A 21,473-nucleotide genomic window follows, 5' to 3' on the forward strand; every position below is an offset into this window, starting at 1 on the left:
GATCCTTTGGAAGTCAGTTTGGTCTTCCAAAAGAACTTTTAGTCATCTATAAGGAGTCCCTTCAGTCTTCTCACAGAAAGAATTTTGTTCTTCTAAAAGAATACCTTCTTTAAGAATATCCTTTGGAAGTCCTTTTGGCCTTCTATAAGAAATTTTTTTGTATAGAGAAACCCTTTGGAGTGTTTCCCCCTTGAGTGATTTCTCTTAAAATATATCCTTTCAAAATCTGTTCATCAACGAGAAGTTATTTCTCAGCATAAAATATATTCCAAGCTTATCTATAGAATACCCCTATAAAAAGTCTTCAAACTTTAAAATTCCTTCCGAAATTGAAGATCCCACAATAACTCCTAAATCTTTAATTTTAATTAATTTTTAAAGTCCCCACAAAAGTAATTTGCCATAGACGACTCATTACATCACTTTCAAATGCATTCATTCGTTCACCCATTCAATGTTCTTTCATTTCGAAATCGAATCATTTCACATAGATCTTTTCCTTAATTCAAACCGACATAATGACTTTTCTTGGACCACGCGGCAGTAGATTTGTAACATTTTTCTGTATTTGAATGAAGTGTATCCTCTTGTGCCGTAAGGGAATGAAAAAGAAACGACTCTTGCAAACTCTTTTTCAAGTGAATGGTCACAGGAGTGTGCAAACAAAAACACAAGAAGTGCAAAAAAATCCCGGAACATTTTAGCACAACACCAAGCCACAGTTATCATTATCATCATTGGGTGAAACTAAGAGGAAGAAAATGGAAAACAAAATTCATAGTTTTGTTTATTTCAATTTTATGCAGAATGAAGGTGGTCGGAAGAAGTCGAACGTCCAACCAGCTGTGTATTTTGTTAATTTTTTCCGATGGTCGCCTTTGCTATTCTTTTAGAGTTATGAACATTTTCTTCCCTATAGGGAAGGAAAATAGCAACAGCAGAGTCGACTTTGAAGAGAGTTGTATTTTTTTTCAATTCTGTTGCACAATTTTCCATTTCCATTCAACGGAACAAACATCTGAGGCATCAACTACTACTACTACTCGTTTGTATTCTCGTTGATGGTAATTTTCACTCGCTTTTCTTTTTTTGTGATTCTGTTGGGCTCTGGCCTCTGTCTTCTTGTATTTTGACTATTGTTAGTCTGCCGCATGAAGAGTTGTTTCTGTTGTTTTTGTCTATTGCCCAAAAGGCATATAGCCTTTTGTGAGCATGGAATATATGTATGTATGTTGACTGTGGATGTGTGTTTTATAATTTTCTACTTTTGTGGCCATGTCACAGCTCTTCTTTCAAATTGCATTAAAATAATATTTTTTGCAGTTCACTATGATGCTGTACGTTCTGTTTTTCATTCTTATGTAAAGTCGAAATAAGGCTTATGGCAAAAGAAATGTGTAATTCGAAAGCAAATTTCATTTTCAAAACGCATGATAAATTCAGAATATCAACATGAGGTTAGTTTGCTGATGGGTATATCCGGTGAAATGAATTTGTACAGGATGTGAAGATTTTAATTTTCAATTTTCCGGCAGATCTATTGGCCATTCTTTGATGACGGATTTTGTTCTACTTTCAGAATGTATTTTTGTTTCCTATCAGATGTTTCCATAGACTTCCATAATACCAACATTTGTAGTACTTAGTCCTCTATAAGAAGAGCCTTTATATAAGAAGACCGTGTCGGTCTTTTTGGTCATCTAAAATAATAATTTTTGATTTTCTATAGCCATACCTTTTGGCCTTCTATAAGATGGTTATTTGGTCAACTATAGGACCTTTTGATATTTAATAGGAAATAGGAACATTTTTTATAGGACCAATACAAGGAGTGAATTCTTAAAAAATATTTTTCTATGACCATTTCAAGGAGCCATGTTTTCTATTCCATTCCATTCCATTCCATTTTCCATTTCCATTTTTTTCTAGTATCAATACAAGGAGTCATTTTTTATTTAAAGAATATTTTTTAAAGAACCTACTTAAGAGTGAATTTTTTAAAGAATATATTTTTAGGATCAATACAAGGAGCAATTTTTTAAAAGAATATTTTTCAAGGATCAATACAAGGAGTGATTTCTTTACAGAATAGTTTTTAAGGACCAATTTTTTTAAAGAATACTTCTTCAAGGACCAATACAAGGCGTGGATTTTTTAAATAAAAATGTTTAAAGAACCAAGACAATACAAAAATTTTAAAGGATCAATTTTCAGGCCCAAAACTAAGCGTGAATTTTTATATAAAAACATTTAAGGGACCAATAAAATGCGTAGATTTTTTAAAGCCCAAAACAAGGCGTGGATTTGAAAAAAAAAAAATCAAGAAAAAAAATCAAATTAATGCCCAAAACGAGGGTTGCTTTTTATACCCTACACAAATATGTTGTCAGGCTATTATAGCTCTATGCAGCCCCAAGAGTGTGTAACGTCGGGAAATATTGTTCCTAGACCCACCTTTAAGTCATACCGATCGTCATATCTCGACTAGCTGAGTTGATCTAGACATGTGTTTCTGTCCGTCCGTCTGTCCATTATTATATGTAAACACCAATCTTCACGAAATTTTGCATGTAGGATGGGTTCTGGCCAATGAAGTCCCTATTGTTTTTTGTAAATATTTAGGTAATATTTAGAGGATGAAATGGACCAAATATTTAATTTTTGTCGTTTTTTCTGGTGGCTCCAAAGACTTCAATTATGATCCGAACATCGCGAAATTTTAAATGGAGAAGGGGGTAAGGCCAAAGAATAAATATGCCGGTTTTGATAAAGATCGTTTAATATTTAGCGGCTCAAATGGACCCTGGTTTTTGTGTGAAAATTATAAAAATTTGTGTTCTATAGCGTATATATTTACCCATGAAGGACATAGACCCGAGAAGTTCGTAATATATCCAAGAGGAGTGCTTGACCTTTAAATTGATACCAATTATATTGTCGTATGTACTCGGATGTGGGAGTTACACTGAAATATTTACAAGTGCTTACGTATTCAGATATTATTTAGTAATCCATGCGGAAATATAGCGCTGATCGCATTGAAATTTTTCATGAAGATCCAGGAAAAAAAGAAAAAAAGAAGAGTTCGTACTCTATGCCTCTTGTCGTGGGAAGTTTTGTAATGTATCTAACAAAGGGTGGAAAATTTGAAGCTTTCCACTGCAACATACGGAAATACTCTCAAAGAAATTCAGGTGCAACAATGTTGGGGTAGGACTAAGTTCTACGATATGTAGGAAAATTTCGCCAATAAATAGGAAAATTACATAGAATTTAGTTTTAAATATGGAGTTTTTAATATTGAAAAATTTTAAATAGTAAATTCAATATCATACATGTTTTAAAACTTTTATGATATTTCCATAATCGGAAATTATAGTTTCAAATATACTATTTCATTTTTTTATTTTTATGGTGTATCAGATATACTTCTATTAGCATCACTTTCTCCACCCAAAAAATCAAGAGAAAATCTTTAAAAAGAAAATACAAAAAAGAAAGTATAGAGCGAGCAAATGCAAATATCCACCATAACTATATTAAAATGTTTGCTTTTCGCACAACAGGCAAAGTCATCGTCAGCCTCCTCCTCCTCGTTATCCTTTCATAACTACGACGAGACGAAGAACGTACAATTGCAACAACCCTTTTTAAAATGTGCGACTGCAATTTTTTCGTTATGTCGTTTAGTTTTCTTTTTTTTTTTATTTTTTGTTTGTCTTCTCCACTTTTTCCATTTTCTGTTGCTGGCTTGTCCGACGTTACGAACGAAAAAGGAATACTCAACGACCTGGAAATTGTGTTACGCCAAGCTGAGTACATCACAATTGCTGTAATAAAATCGTTGGATCGTTTTGTTTGTGTGTAGGCATGATGGGGGAGGAAACCACGGTGACGACGACAACGACGTGCATGAGTGTATTTTGCGGATTGTTACGGATGCTGCTGCTGCTGATGTTATGTGTTAATCGATGTGTGTAATATAAGTGCGCTCGTTTTATTTTCTATGAATTTCTTCTACTTTTTCTTTTCGTACGAAATATATACAAATTTCAAGTGTTGGGAGTATTTATATTGAAATAAAAAAATAGAGAGAAATTGTGGTGTAAATATGTTCTGCAGATATAGTGGAAATTGTATTCATGAGGAATTGAATAAAGGGAATTTTGTTATAGGATTCAAACAAGTTGAACAGGATCCCTGGTATACGAAGTCCTTGTAAAAGAAGAAGAAGTATTTTTATAGAAGATCCATAGACCAAAAAATCATTTTACGGAAAATAAAAGATCGCCTAATAGAGTATTAAAAATCGGTTTATTTAAGACCATAAGGTCTAATTTTGGAAACTTCAGGGTCATATTATGGCAAAGGACCAAATCGTCTTTATCAAATAATAGTTTTTTTTCTAAACACCTAAAATGTATTTTTTTAGACTATAAGAAGGTTGTAAGAAGATGAAAATGTATTCATTGCGAGAATGAAAACGTCTTCTTCCTGTAGGGACACAATGAAATTTGTATATAGAACCCATCTTATCTCCTTATTGAAGAAAATATAACTTTCTTTAAAAAAGAAAGAATGCCTTCTCATTTTATAGAAAATCACATTTTGTTTACATAGACGGCCAAATAATATTTTTTAGAGGATCAAATGGTCTACATTGTTTGGAAAATTGGGATGGAACTTTTGTAAGATTTTTATATGGGAATCATGTCAAAAAATTGTCTTATATTGAAAATTTTGTGCGAAAATATATTTAACCAATTTAGATGTCGGATCGGCAAATATTGTCCAATCTATTAGAAACACAATATTTTCTGCGAAGATGCTTTAATCCTCTTAGAGTCCGGATCGGAAAATTAAAGAAACCGGACCTTGTAACTATTTAAAAAATCGTGCTTATGTTGATGTCCGCCCTACGTGTTGGACCTTTAAAAAAATTTGTTAAAAAATCCATGCCTATATTAGGAATCCTTAAAAACAATTATAATTTAAATTCACTATATTAGGGATCTTAAAAAAAAACTATTTTAAAAATTCGATGTTGGAAGCCTTTGACCAACTACATGTCAACAAATATTCAGTACAGCCCTTCTAATTACTTGTCCAGATTCTCTTCACGTGGGTTGTGTTGTGATGTTCGGCTTTCAATTGTGGCCTGTAGATCGACTTGAAAAAAAAAATATTAAGTTTTCGGTCCACTTCATTCCAATATTGTTATCTCATCATCACCGAAAATTATAGGCGTTGTCCTTGACCATTACTGGAACCACATGGAAAATTTCAAAGCGATCAGCGCTTTTTTTCCGCAATCTAGTGTGGTAATGGGTTACTAAATAATATCTAAATAAGTAAGCACATGTAAATATTTAAGTGTAACTCCGACATACAAATTTTGTAATTTTTCACACAAAAGTCAGGGTCCATTTGACCAGCTAAATATTGACTGATCTTTATCAAATCTGGCATGCTTATTCTTATGCCCGATCCTCTACTCCTTGTAAAAATTCTCGATGTTTGGGCCATAATTGCGGCCTCTGGAGCGACCAAAAATAAGAATTTGGTCAATTTCATCCCCTAAAAATTAACCGATCTTTACCAAAAACAATAGGGAACTTCATTGGGCAGAACCCATTCTACATGCAAAATTTCGTGAAGATTGGTCCATAACTGTGGCTTGTATCGTGTTTACAAATTATAATGGACAAACGGATGGATGGACACACATGTCTAGATCGACTCAGCTAGTCGAGATATGACGATCGGTATACTTAGAGGTGGGTGTAGGACCAATATTTCGCGGCGTAACAAACTTTTGGGGCTGCACAATACTATAATATCCTGATAACATAGTTGTGTAGTGTATAAAAATCCACGCTTATATCAGGGACCTTAGAAAAATATTTTTGAAAAATCCACGCCTATAAAAGGACCTTAGAAAAAAATTTGTAAAAAATCTACGCCTATATAAGGAACGTTATAAAAATATTTTTGAAAAATCCACGCCTATAAAAGGACCTTAGAAAAATATTTGTAAAAAATCTACGCCTATATAAGGAACGTTAGAAAAATATTTTTGAAAAATCCACGCCTATAAAAGGACCTTAGAAAAATATTTGTAAAAAATCCACGCCTATAAAAGGACTTTAGAAAAATATGTTTAAAAAAATCCACGCCTATATAAGGAACCTTACAAAAAATATTTGTAAAAAATCCACGCCTATGAATGGACCTTCGAAAAATATGTTTAAAAAAATCCACGCCTATATAAGGAACCTTAGAAAAATATTTGTAAAAAATTCACGCCTATAAAAGGAACTTTAGAAAAAATATTTGTAAAAAATCCACGCCTATATAAGGAACCTCAGAAAAAAATATTTGTAAATCCACGCCTATATAAGGGACCTTAGAAAAATATTGTTTAATAAATCCACGGCTATATAAGGGACCTTAGAAAAATATTGTTTAAAAATCCACGCCTATATAAGGGACCTTAGAAAAATATTTTTTAGAAAATCCACGCCTATATGAAGGAGCATAGAAATATATTTTTAAAAACCCACGCCAATATATGGAATCTTATATTAAAATTATTTTTAACAAATTCACACCTTCCAAAATATTATTAAAAATCCACAATTAAAAGGTTACCCATAAGAACCTTTTATTTTTTTATCTACGCCTATATTTGGGACTTATAAATATAAAAAAAAATCCATTCCTATTTTCTGATACCTTTAAATGACACAAAATTATCTATCCTTACGTCAATCTGTTATACTGTCATACCTTTGAATTTTAGGATCATAGTGATCATCAATCGTCCTTAGAAGCCATTTGTTTTCTCTCTCCTCTCTTCGAAATTAGAGAATGCTGTGTAGATTTCTGAACAATATATTTAAATGAAAAAATGAGGGATATAAGCCACCTGTCCATAAATGTTCAACATATTTGAAGGATCTATGTGTAACTAAACTCTTTCCCAGGATACACTAAAAAGAACATTCTAAGAAATACCAAAGATAGGAAACAAAAGAAGGAGATTATATAGATTAGGGATGCCGAAACACTTGCAATTTCTTAAAGGAAGATGTGGTGACAAATCAGGAAAAACAGGTAGAATCAATGGAAAACTGCACACATAACAATGGGATTGTTGATAATTGTCAAAAAAAGAAAATCCTTTCTCACAACTACTTCAGCCACAAATGTATCAAACAGAGAACAAAGGAGAAGGTTGTACATTTCTGTTTGTCATTTGATTTTTTTTTAAGTTAAGACCGAACACGAGCATCCTCAACCAACCAGCATCTCCTCCTTTTGTCGAATCACGTTGCCTGGTTGTTAATGCTGCCACATCGATTGCCATGGTTTTTTGCTATGACTGTTGTTGTTGCTGCCTCTTAATATACAATTGATGTTGTTGTTTGGTAATGCTACTTGCTACAAAGTTATCTCGGTGTGAGTGTGCATGTGTTTGTGTGTATGTATTACTCGTTTGCTTAATTTACAAAAAGAATGATGTTTTATTGTTTATCCAGTCAAAGGAAAATGTCGTTGTCGTTTTCGTCCTTCTCCTCCTAGCCATTATTATTGCTGTGGTTGTTGTTGTTGTTGCCGTTGTTATAGCTTAAACAGAGCGGAATGAATATGAATGCACACGGATAAGAAGTAGTTGGAAAAAAATATTCTGAGCGATTCTGAGAATTGTTAATGTTCGTTAAAGGATGACGAGGAGAGAAAACCTACAAAATTTGTTGGTGAGGAGGTTTTGAAGAACGACGACAGAGAACAGCATCATCAAGTCATGGTGTCTGCTGCTAGGCATTGCAATGGGGTGATGGTTGTAGAGGTGGGGGTGTTGTGTGAAATGGTTAGGTTATGCCTTGGTCGATTGTCTGTACTTTCAACCAACATCACATAAAACGAAATAATGGCCTGCAACAACAACAACATTGGCATACGACATATGGCAAATTATATTTTCTTCAAGTTGATGTTCGCATTTTCATTTCAATTTTTTTATTTTCTGCATTTGAATAATGACGTTTGTGTTAACGAAGTGTAAATTTTATGATATAAAAGTTATAAAACATATGCGTGGATATGTCTAGAATTTTGAAGAAATGTGTACAATTATCTTCAAAAAAACAAAAAAGGAAGGAGCAACATTCCCTTACAAAGGAGTACAAGGTGTATGAAATCAATTTAAGTCCAACTAATATTTTTTTTTATTTAAAATATATATTTATATTTATTTAAAAATATTTTTGGGCTTAAATTTAAAATAAATCTTGTTCACTAACATTCGAGTCCTTTTGTGTGCGTGTGCTTGTGCTGAATATCCTTGACAGTTCTAAACAAATAAATCTCCTAGGTTTTCTATTTTCAAACAATAAATGCTGACGACTCGGTTTAATGTTGGCAACATAAAAAAATGTATTCGATTGGCATTGATAAGCCTTGTGTTATTTTTTTATAAATTCCTGCTTCACTCCCTATTGTTGTTGTGGTACGGGTTATACACATTTTTTCTTTTGTCCTGACAGCTTCGTTTTTGTTTTTTGTCATCTTGTTCATAGTATTGTCGTTGATTCTTTGTTTGTTGTCGTTGTCCCATAAATCTCATTTTTTCTGTACTTCAATTTGCGTTGCAAATATGTGGTTTTTGTTGATGTTGTTGTAGTAGATATAGTTAAGAGAAACCGCTAAAAAATAGAGGGACTGAAAATAATAGGATATCTCTATTGCCGGAGAAACCCAGCAATTAATTCGATACTAAAAATAAAAAATAATAATTTTAAATAATTTAAAAAAATCCACATCTTAAAATATTTTTAAAAAATTTGGGACATTTAAAAATACACGACTATATAAGCGGCCTTAAAACATAATATTTAAAAAACCAACCCTATATAAGGGACCTTAAAACATAATTTTTAAAAAACCACGCCTATATAAGGGACCTTGAAACATAATTTTTAAAAAACCACGCCTATATAAGGGCCCTTAAAACATAATTTTTAAAAAACCACGCCTATATAAGGGCCCTTAAAACATAATTTTTAAAAAACCACGCCTATATAAGGGAAGTTAAAACATAATTTTTAAAAAACCACGCCTATATAGGGGGCCTTAAAACACAATTTTTAAACAATCACGCCTATATAAGGGACCTTAAAACATAATTTTTAAAAAAAACCACGCATATATAAAAAAAATAATATTAAAAAAACCACGCCTATATAAGGGACCTTAAAACATAATTTTTAAAAAACCACGCCTATATAGGGGGCCTTAAAACATAATTTTTCAACAATCACGCCTATATAAGGGACCTTGAAACACAATTTTTAAAAAACCACGCCTATATACAAGGGCCTTTAAAACAAAATTTTTAAAAAACCACGCCTATATAAGGGCCCTTAAAACATAATTTTTAAAAAACCACGCCTATATAAGGGAAGTTAAAACATAATTTTTAAAAAACCACGCCTATATAAGGGACCTTAAAACAAAATTATTAAAAAACCACGACTATATAAGAGACCTTAAAACATAATTTTTAAACAATCACGCCTATATAAGGGGCCTTGAAACATAATTTTTAAAAAACCACGCCTATATAAGGGGCCTTGAAACATAATTTTTAAAAAACCACACCTATACAAGGGACCTTAAAAAATAATTTTTAAAAAACCACGCCTATATAAAAAAATAATATTTAAAAAACCACGCCTATATAAAAAAATAATATTTAAAAAACCACGCCTATATAAAACAATAATATTTAAAAAACCACGCCTCTATAAAACAATAAAACATAATTTTTAAAAAACCACGCCTATATAAGGGACAATAAAACATCATTTTTAAAAAACCACGCCTATATAAGGGACCTTAAAAAGTAATTTTTAAAAACTCCACGTCTAAATGCGTAACCTTTAAAAATATTTTTTTAAGTCCAGGTCTATATGTGAGACCTTATGTGTGTGACTTTTTTTGCTATCTCTTCCTCATTCTACTGCTTCTTAAGCCTATACCCTCAATGTCTCCATGGAAAGTTTTTCCTCGTTATGTCTGACACATTTTCTTTTACTTTATTTCTAGTTGTCAAGTTGCAAATGACATGTGGAATACCCAAGTTCATATTCTGCAAACAAAAGAACGAATACTTCCTGTTGGAGGGCCTTTAAAATAAAAAGAGATTCGGAATTTTCTTTACTTGGGGTTGGATTTGGATCCGGTTCCCTAAAAAACTCCCCCTTTAAAATAGTGTTTATAAATTTCATTGTTAGAAAAAAAAATCCGGAAATTTGTGGAAATAACTTCCACACTATTCAATACTAAAGGCCCTTCATCTTCCCAAACAACCTCTTTCGTTCCTGCCAACACCAGCGAACTTCATAACAATATGAAGCGTATATAGACATAAATTTAGCTTCTTGTTCTGCTGGCTGCCACAGTACCAACTACTTCTGAAATAAACGAAATAAAACTTGACAATAAACAACAACAACAATAAATAAATAAAACTAGTCACACAGAATGTTGCTTATTTTCGCTGAAGCTAGGATCTGCTGCCACAGCTAGACAACGATGTTAGGTCCTTTGTGTAGACAAACGAAGAAGAAAAAAGGAAGCAAACAACTAAACATCACATATGCGCATCATGGATGCTTTTTGCAAATCTCTAGCGAAGAAGAAGACTACAACCATCTACCAAAAACAATAACAGCAACAAAAGGAGGAAAAATCATTGCTTAATAGCATTCTAAACTCGTCGTAGTCATCGTCAATGTGAGTAAGCCTTCCACACAAATGCTCGTAACAAGATGGAATAACAACAGCAACAACAACAACGCCAACAACTGCAACAACATCAATTGTGGCAACGGCGTGTTCAAAACTATGCAAAAAAAAAACACAAAACTCTTTCAATTGTGTTCCGCATTACCCATCAGGGTACAGATGTGTCGATTCTTTTGTAGTTTTATATTGTCTCGTTTTTTCTGCTAGGATGAATTTCGTAGCATCATCAAATGAAAGACATAAAACAAAGGATATTTGTTTTGTTAGAGTTGGGGAGGATTTTGAGGGAGGGAGGTATGAACTATTAAATTCAATATGGGTGGCGCGTAGGGGATGATAGACACAAGCAACGGCTCTGATTTTCTTTAACATGGCGAAGTCCAGGCTTATCTTGGTCCCTCTTTAATCTTAATTGTGGACACTGACCTCCCCGCGGAGTTACCAGGGGTAGCTATTTTCATCATCCCAACTGTACAAAATCGGTTCATGCGTCGGGTTAGTTGCCCACACTCGGAAAACCCCTTCTACTATAAAAAAACAAAGAAAAAGAAAACCAAACCCCCCTACTGCGATCTGCGAATCTGCACTTGGAATGTGCGCACGTTGTTCAGAACAGGCGCAGTTCTCGCTTTGGCGGATATACTTAAGAAGTAAAAAGCCGATATTATTGCCTTACAGGAAATGCGATGGAAAGGGACAGGCGTAAGTAAATCAGACGATTACGCACTGTATTATAGCTGTCATGAAAGGAGACATGAATTTGGCTGTGGTTTTATGGTCAACAGGAGAATAAAAGACCTTGTCTCCAGATTCACTCCAGTAGATGAGCGAATTTCTATAATCCATAAAATCCATAAAAGCGAAGTTCTTCTACATAAGACATCTTTGCGCCCATGTGCTCTGACCGAAGATGAAGATGAGCAGACCAAAGACATATTTTACGAGCACCTAGAAACAACATATGATCGTTGCCTTGGCCATGAAATTAAGATTCTGCTAGGAGATTTTAATGCAAAAATCGGAAGGAAAAATATCATTTCCCTTCCTCCATCGGAAAATTCAGCCTTCATGAAGAAACATCCGACAACGGCATGAGTTTGATTGACTTCGCGGCAGCAAAAAAAACATGGTAGTTAGCAGCACCAGATTCAAGCATCTCAAAAGCCACCTGGATTTCTCCTGATCAAGCAACGAGAAATCAAATTGATCATGTTGTGATAGGCGGAAGGCATTCGTCCAGTGTATTAGACGTTCGATCGATCCGAGGAGCAAATATCGATTCGGACCACTACCTTGTAGCAGTCAAGGTTCGCACTCGTCTTAATGTTAAGGGTGCGATCTAACGCAACACGGAAACTCGACGTCGAAAAGCTGCAAACACAACAGGTAGCCGAGCCCTACTCCGCTCAACTTACCCACCTGCTTGACGAAATCACTTCTTGTCCCGATAATAGTATAGAAACACAATGACAAAGAATTGCCCGCTCCCTACAAACTGCAGCAAAAGCAATACCAAAAACCACCACCAAGAAACCCATGGTACGATCAGGAGTGTCGTAATGCTACCGATGTGAAAAACGCAGAGTATAGGGCAACCCTGCAGACAGTAGCAACACGTAATGTGATGGAGAATTATCGGGAGAAACGTGTTTTCAGAAAAAAGAAGAAGAAAGAACAAGAAAAACTTAAGCGTGAGCAAATCGAGATGTACAGGAGTCAGAATGAAGTCCGAAAATTTTACCAACTGGTTAAAACACCAAACCAAAAGCTTTGGTGCAGGCACATCCTCATGTAGAGATGAAGAAGGAAACCTGGCGACAGATACAGACAGCGTGTTGAGGATCTGGAAGGAACATTTTGATTAAATATATAAAAATATATATTTAAAAAAAATTCACGGCTATATGAAGGACCTTAATTTTTTTTTAACCCACGCCTTTATAAGGGACTTCAAAATATACAAAAAAAAAAAAATATTTTTAAAAAAATCACGCCTAAGGATGTTGATTAAATTTTAATTGAAAAAAAAAAATAAATATTTACTCACAACTGGGTTTTACAAATAAAAATTTAAAAAAAAAAAACATTATTTCCGGAACACCATCTTACCTGCAAAGAGAGGGGAAGAGAAAAAAAATAAAAATTATTACTTTATAAACATTTGCATTTAAAAAAATTGAATTAAAAATAAGATAATGGACTAAATATTTAATTACTTTTTTCGAACAAAAGATAATAATGTTAGCAGCCAGCATTCATCATGTAAATTACATTAAAATCCTCTTCACAGAATAGTTACTTAAATTTACATCCATTAGTAACATTTGAATGGATGCAGTAGTTTTTCTTCACTTGTTTTTGTTTTGTGTAGTATGTAATCCTATTTTGCTGGTGGCTGGCTTCAACTTCAATACAATTTCAGCACATACACACACGAATGTTTTTTTGTTTATTTATTTGAAGTCTGTTGTTGGTAGTAGGTACTCCTTTTGGAAAGTTTCATTATTTCTAATGGTTTTGTGTCTGTTTCTTCTTCTACTGATGTAGAGACGAAGACATAGAGGTATACGTAGATTTTTCAAATGAAATTGAAGTATTGAAATCCTAGAGGCATTTACGACGACAACGGATAGGCAAACGAAATGAAATGAAATCCAAATTAACAAAGACAAAACCTTTAGGAAAAAAAACGAACTACCACTGCCTGCCTGTCTATAGATTACTTCTGGCTGGGGTTTTTCACTATTTGATTTTGACATGAAAATTAATTAAATTGCTATTTTGGTCGGAGGGAAACTAAACACTTGCTAAAATTGCAAGAGAGTCGAAAAACAAAACAACGAAATTTACAAAGAAGAGGCAATCTTTTTGATTAAAAGATGAGGAATTTTCAAAGGCAGAAAATCGCATGTTCTTTCTATAATTTTTAAAACTTAAAAAATATTTCAAAGGCGGAAAATCGCATGTTTTTTCTATAATTTTTATAGGAGGGGCCTTTAAACATTTTTTAAAACCTTTGAAATATTTTTTTAAAAAATCCACGCCTATATGAGGGACCTTAAAAAATATGTTTAAAAATCCACGTCTATATGAGGGAACTTAGAAAAATATTTTTAAAAAATCCACGCCTATATAAAGGACCTTAGAAAAATATGTTAAAAAATCCACCCCTATATAAAGGACCTTAGAAAAATATGTTAAAAAATCCACGTCTATATGAGGGACCTTTGAAAATTATGTTTAAAAATCCACGCCTATATGAGGGACCTTAGAAAAATATTTTTAAACCAGTGAGCAGAGCAGTATAGTCGGACGGGGCCGACCATACGATAACCTACACAACTACCACGGAGTTCTAACATTCTGCGTATGTTTATTCCGTGATAATTGCACCCTCTTGACCGATAAGAAGTCAACAGCAGCTCTTCCTTGCACTGACATATCTTCCGAATATAACTAATATTCAGTACATTCCTTCTAATTACTTGTCCAGATTCCCTTCACTGTGGGTGGTATGGTGATGTTCGGCTTATAATTGTGGTCTACAAATCGACTCGAAAAAAAAAAAAAAAAAAAAGATTTCGGTCCACTTTATCCCAAGAATATTATCTGATCATCACCGAAAATGATAGGCGTTGTCCTTGAGCACACCTGGATCCTCATGTAAAATTTCAAAGCGATTAGGGCTATATATCGGCCCTCTAGTATGGTAATGGATAAACTAAATAATATCTGAATACGTAAGCACCTGTAAATATTTAAGTATAACTTCAACATCCGAGTAAATACGACAATATAATTGGTATCTGTTTAAAAAGCAACCACTGCTCTTGGATATACTATCAACTTCTTGGATCTATGTCCTTCAGGGGTAAATATATACGCTATAGTATACACATTTTGTCATTTTTCACACAAAAGTATGGGTCCATTTGACCCACTAAATATTGATCGATCTTTATCAAAAACAGGCATGCTTATTCTTTGGTCCGATCCTGTTGTTTGGGCCATAATTGCGACCTCTGGAGCGACCAGAAAAGCAGACAAAAATTAAGTATTTGGTCCATTTCATCCCCTAAATATTAACCGATCTTTATCAAAAACAGTCCTTCTAATGCCCGCTAAATATTGACCGATCTTTATCAAAACAGGCATGCTTTTTCATTGGCCCGATCCCGGTGTTTGGGCCATAATTGCGGGCTCTGGAGCGACCAGAAAATCAGACAAAAAATAAGTATTTGGTCCATTTCATCCCCTAAATATTAACCGATCTTTATCAAAAACAGTCCTTCTAATGCCCGCTAAATATTGATCGGTCTTTATCAAAACAGGCATGCTTTTTCATTGGCCCGATCCCGGTGTTTGGGGTCATAATTGCGGCCTCTGGAGCGACCAGAAAAGCAGACAAAAATTAAGTATTTGGTCCATTTCATCCCCTAAATAATAACCGATCTTTATCAAAAACAATAGGGGTCTTCATTGGCCAGAACCCATTCTACATGCACAACTTTGTGAAGATTGGTCCATAACTGTGTCGTGTATCGTGTTTACAAATTATAATGGAGAGACGGACGGACGGACACACATGTCTAGATCCACTCAGCTGGCGAGATATGACGATCGGTATATTTAATAGTGGGTCTAGGACCAAAATTTCGCGGTGTTACAAACACTTGGGGCTTCACAAAGCTATAATACCCTGACAACATAGTTGTGTAGGGTATAAAAATCCATCCCTATATGAGGGACCTTAGAATTTTTTTTTTAATTCCACGCCTATATGAGGGACCTTACAAAAATAATTTTTTTAAATCCCACGCCTATATGAGGGACCTTAGAAAAATATATATTTTTTATTCAAATCATCCTAATATTTTTTTAACACTGAAATTCCTCTTCTACTTTTTTAATATTTACTAAAAATTCAGCTAGAAAATGGGAGTTGTATACAAAAAATATGAGGAGCAGAGTGATGTAAAAATTATGGTTGCACAAAATATATGAAAAAAAGATAAATAAAAACCATCAACGGCGAATAAACAAAACACAACAACGTAGTGGTGGTGCTGGTGGAGTATGGCAAAAGCAATTAAATTTCACAAAACGAATGAGTTGTGGAAAGTGTGCTGAACAAACATACACACACACTCACACACATGTACAGAAATCACAAAGCGCAGACATCAAAAAAATAAAAGTTAAAAACAAAAAATTATAAAAAAAAGTGAGAAGTAAAAAAAAATAACAAACAAATGGTTTGGGAACGGTGTTGCATAAATTTTTCCAACGATTTTAACGGTTGGCGGCCGAAGCGAGGAGAGGGAGAGAGTCTTTACCGTGATCAAAAACCAGCAGCATAGAGACAGAATGTGATGTGAATTTGTAAATTCCTGTTAAAAAAATATGTGGCAGAAAAAAAATTTTGCCATATACAACAGCATCCTTTGCTTTTTGGTTCTTTGCTGTTTGTCCCCTCTCTCTCTCTCTCTCTCTCCTCCCACCATAGTCGGTTATTTTGTTATCTTTGCAAAAAATTATGTATAAGTTTGTTTCAAAATTCACTGACTGGCTGGCTGGCTGCTGACTTGACAGGCCAAACAGCTAGTCAGGCAGAAACACATACCTCCATGCCACCCCCTCCCCATTTCGCGTCATACCAATAGATGACAAACATGTTACATGACAAATAGATAAATGGCCGTAGCTTGGTCACACAGCAATGTTTTGGTTGACAGTCGCAAAATATAAACATGTATAGGTGGTGCATGGTGGAGGTGGTATAAGCCAGGACGACAGACATCTACTTGAATCAAATAATAATGCATGTCTCAAGTGATGTTGCAAAAAAATAGAGTTTGTTTTATGTTTCAAGAGATGAAGTTGGAGTTGGAGAGTAGAGCAAGAGTTTATTTTTTTTTCTTTTCTCCATTTGTTTATGCTTAACACATAATGATGCTTGTGTTTTGTGTTTGCTATTCTATGAAATTATATATTTACACTTTCAAGGATGTTTTAAACATATACATAAGGCAGAACAGTGGGTAAAAGTAAAATAAATAATTATGAATCCTCACCTATATGTACGTCATTTAAAAGTAATTTTTAAAAAAAATCCACCCTTTAACATATTTAAAAAATCCATGCTTTTATGTGGGAGTATAAAATATATTTTAAAAAATCCACACTTATATGAGGGACCTTGAAACATTGTTATACCCTCCACCATAGTATGGAGGGTATATTAGTTTTTTTCTGTTTGTAACGTATCGAAATAATCATTTCCGACCCTATAAAGAATATATATTCTTGATCAGCGTAAAAATCTATGACGATTTAAGCATGTCCGTCTGTCTGTTGTAATCACTCTAGCGTCTAAATGAATTGAGATAGACCGCCAACATTTTGAATAGAGTCATATTTTGTCTGCAGGCAGGTCAAGTTCGAAGATGGCCTACATCGGCCCACGTTTAGGCATAGCTCCCATATATGGGTACACGCCAATTTCGGTATTTTGAAGATTGTTGAGCGCGTTTTTCGACTGAATTCGCTAAAATTTGGTACTTTAAGTTCTTATTGGGTAGCAAATCCCTACACTAAAAATTATAAATATGGGTCCATTTTTTCGGATACCCCCATATAGTAGTACGTTTACATTGTACCGGATTTCGTTAACCCAGTGGATATAAATTGTCAATTCCATTGTACATATGTCAAATAAATCCCCATTAAGTCGGTTAACCCGATAAAAAGTTATAATGTAAATACCGTTTAAGGGTACCCCCAAGTTTGCGGTATTTTTAAGGTTTTGATCGCATTTTTCGACCGAATTCGCTGAAATTGAGTTCATATTGGGTAGCAAATCTCCCTACTAAAAATTATAAATATAGGTCAATTTTTTGGGATAGCACCCATATAAGGGTACTCCTCAATTTTCGGTATTTTGGGGTTCTTGGGTGCGTGTTATAACTGAATTCACTGAAATTTGGTACATTGGGTTTTTAGTGGGTACTAAATTAGTCTACTAAAAATTATAAATATAGGTCCACTTTTTCTGGTAGTCCCCATATAACGGTACCCCCTAATTTTCGGTATTTTGGGGGTTCTCATTGTATTTTTCGACCGAATTGGCTGAAATTTAGTACTTCTAGTTCTTATTGGGTAGCAAATCTCCCTACTAAAAATTACAAATATAGATAAATTTTTTCGGGGAGCCCCCATATAAGGGTACTCCTCTATTTTCGGTATTTTGGGGTTCTTGAACGTGTTTTCAACCAAATTCTTTGTAATTTGGCTTTTTTTTGTAGTCGTTTGTGGTAACAAATTTCCCTCCCAAAAATTATTAATATTCGCCACCTTTTAGAGATATTCCCCATATAACCCCCTTTTTTATATTAAAATAGTTATCTGGCTTGTTCCGCGTTTTGGGTTGGGTTCTAAGACTTTGTTGTAATCATTCTACCTGCGGAGGATATCGAGATAAAAAATTAGAACGTGAGGTTCGAAAATGAACTATATAAAAACTGTTGTGATGTCCTTATGTAACATATAAAGTGTAGTATTTTGGGGATGTTCCATCCTACCATGCTTCGTCAATATCGGTCACCTTTTGAAAAATCTCCATAAACATTTCTGATATATGTATTTCATATATATCGGCAGGATTCAGTCATCTCCTCCATATAATGATAATTCCTGAAGGGAAGAATTGAGATACATAACTAAAATATTGGGTTCGAAATTGGCATATATCGGTCGCTAATTCCTACACTATGTAATCAATATTGGTAGGTTCACTTTTTGTATTTTCCCTATATTTTCATTTCAAGTGTCTGTCAGTATATCTATGGTGGAGGGCATCCAGGAAGGATCCAAGTAACGCCTTTTTTACTTTTTTTGTTTCTAAATCCACGAATATATGTGGGACCTAAGGTGCGACATTAAAAAATAATTTTTAAAAATTCACGATTTTATAAAGGGACTTTATGCGAACGCAGGAGCATTTTATACGAACGTAGGATGTAATTACTGATACACACAATTTTTCTTAAACAACCCTCTACTATCTCTCTCCCAATTAAAAAAATAAATGTATGTAGTGATATTTATCACAGCGTCCAATTTGGGCAAACAAACAAAAAATAAATATATCATCGAAATCAAATCGCCCAAAAACACTTTTAATAGGCAGTACCGAACAAATGTTGGTGGTCTGAACATATGGTGGTTCCCCAAAACATACCCCCCGGCCAATGAAGAAAATAACTGTTATTTTAATTGAGATTTTGTTACCATAAAATCCACCCTCTCACCTTCAAACTCACAACTCCATGTCATGCGACATTTTAAATAAAAAAGCCGGTCAAACAAACATAGCTGCATAAAAAATAAACGTGTAATATAAAAATGTTTTATGGTAACATGTTACCGTTATTTAGTTTTACAACTAATAACACTTACACAAACAATGTCAAAAAGGAAGAAAGAAAGAAAAAACAAAATACAGAAGTAAACCTTTTCCAATTCAAAAATCGCAACGAAGGGTGTGCGCCAAAGCGTAACCATTTTCAGGCCATCATTATGGGTGAGTGGAGTACACACAGCACAGCTCGACACAACACAAATACCAAATCATATTTTCTGTTTTGTTGTTGTAAGCTTTCAAGCGTACAGGGGCATTCAACGGAGCAAAACGAACCGAACAGTTTGGAACAGTGGTATTTGAGGAATGTGAAATAGAAATAAATAGGTTATAACATGTTTATTAAATTTGACTACTTTATAGTCTTTGAAATGTAAAATGTGTGGTGTGGTGCATAGTTTTAGGATACCTTATGGTCAAACTATAAAAATTCAAATATGTAGAACGAAATAAAAAATCGGATTGTTTTTGAAGAGGTTAATCACCAAACACTGTACCCATTATGAAAAACACATTCCAATAAAGAAAATTAAAATTTTTAGACCATATTATCGATTTACTGCAAAAAGGCCGATATAAAACAAAATTAAAACTCCAAAGTGTGGTGCATAGTTTTAGGATGTGTAGTAGTAGTAAACATATTTTAAATAGAAATGTTTCCAATTTCTTCATATGTTCTATTTGTTTCCAATTTGTTCATATTTAACTAAAAAATTTTTAAATATGAACAAATATTTGTTGATATTTTTATATTTGTTGATATTTTTAAATTCCCTGCCTCTAAAACCTATAAATGTAAATTGCAACTTCCATAATAGGTAAATCGTGAGAACAATATGCAGCTTATAGAATGCAGCTTATAGAACAGTGAACATATAAATTTAAAATTTTTTGCATAAATGAATATTATGGATCTTTAATTTTATTTGAAATTGATAAAAGAGTTAGAAATTAAAAAAGGTTTGCCATCATCAATTTCATAAATGAAACTACCTTCCATAATTATACCATGACCTTAGCCAAGCAAAACATTATTTGTACTGATATTTCAAGTCGAAGGACCAAAACCAACATTGAGAAACTATTTTCATAAATTTTTTTACACACGTTACCATAATATTAAATACCCTATACTAAAAGAAAACATCAGGTCTAGTGACTTAGAGAGACTTATTAAAGTGTGTTTAATTTCAATTGAGTTTTTGTCATTTGATGATTGGCTTCTCATTACATTGTGTCTACTACCTTTTGAAACTACTATGTATTTCGTACATAATGTCAATGGTAATGACATATTGTAATGAATGACGTTTGAGAATTGCGGCCTTTCAGCATCCAAACATTACTAAAAGTTACTAGTTCGTTTTTCGACGCTAGCTAAGGATTACATCCTACACACACACCCTTTGTACAAAGGTAAATGTTCTTCGAACAAATAAATACAGTCCACTAATTTGTTTTGGAAAAAATATTAATAATATTGTGTTTTTATTTTTCTCCAACTCTCCTCTAATTTCATTGCATCAACGCAAACATTGGTCCTTCGAGCCGGATTTTACAATCAACTTCCTAACCTTTACAAGGAAAACCTACAACGCCTGCGTCGCAGCAACACACAAAGATATACGATCACCCACCATCAAATCGATTCAACAATATTTTACATTTAAACCATTACAACAAAGGTATGTACACTCAGTGAATACTTCCAAAAGTGACATACCGCGATTTGTTAATGTTGTCTTTTTTTAATAAACACTAGTACCGTCGGTCATTTTACAAAAAATATTGCATGTCCGTCAGTCTCCTACGAGTTTGCCGTCGGTTATTAATTATTTACAAAAACAAAATAAAAAAGTGTCATACTGCATTTTTTCTTCTCTTTGTTTACAACAAAAAAAAAAAAAAAAATCACAAACACTTTCACAGTGATACTCATTATTTATTTCATTTTGCCACATTTCTCAATCATTTATCATTCCTTTTTTGTTTTGTGCTATTTTCTTATAAGATTCTTCTTCTTATTTGGTTAAAACACTCAAACATATGATATAGAAGATAATCTATCCTTCCTACGAACAGCTGATAATAATTGTTTGCCTATACTGGCACATTGCTATATTTGACACTCACTGATAATTGATATCCGATCATATACATAAGGTGTGTTCCGGATCATTTATAGTAATTTTATTTATTAAAATACTGAAGTGCAGTTCTTGGGTAAAATTAATGATGATTC

The sequence above is a fragment of the Musca vetustissima genome, unplaced genomic scaffold (assembly GCF_032173495.1).
Source record: "Musca vetustissima isolate MV318-11 ecotype Yass unplaced genomic scaffold, APGP_CSIRO_Mvet_v1 utg876, whole genome shotgun sequence".
Classification (NCBI taxonomy): Eukaryota; Metazoa; Arthropoda; class Insecta; order Diptera; family Muscidae; genus Musca; species Musca vetustissima.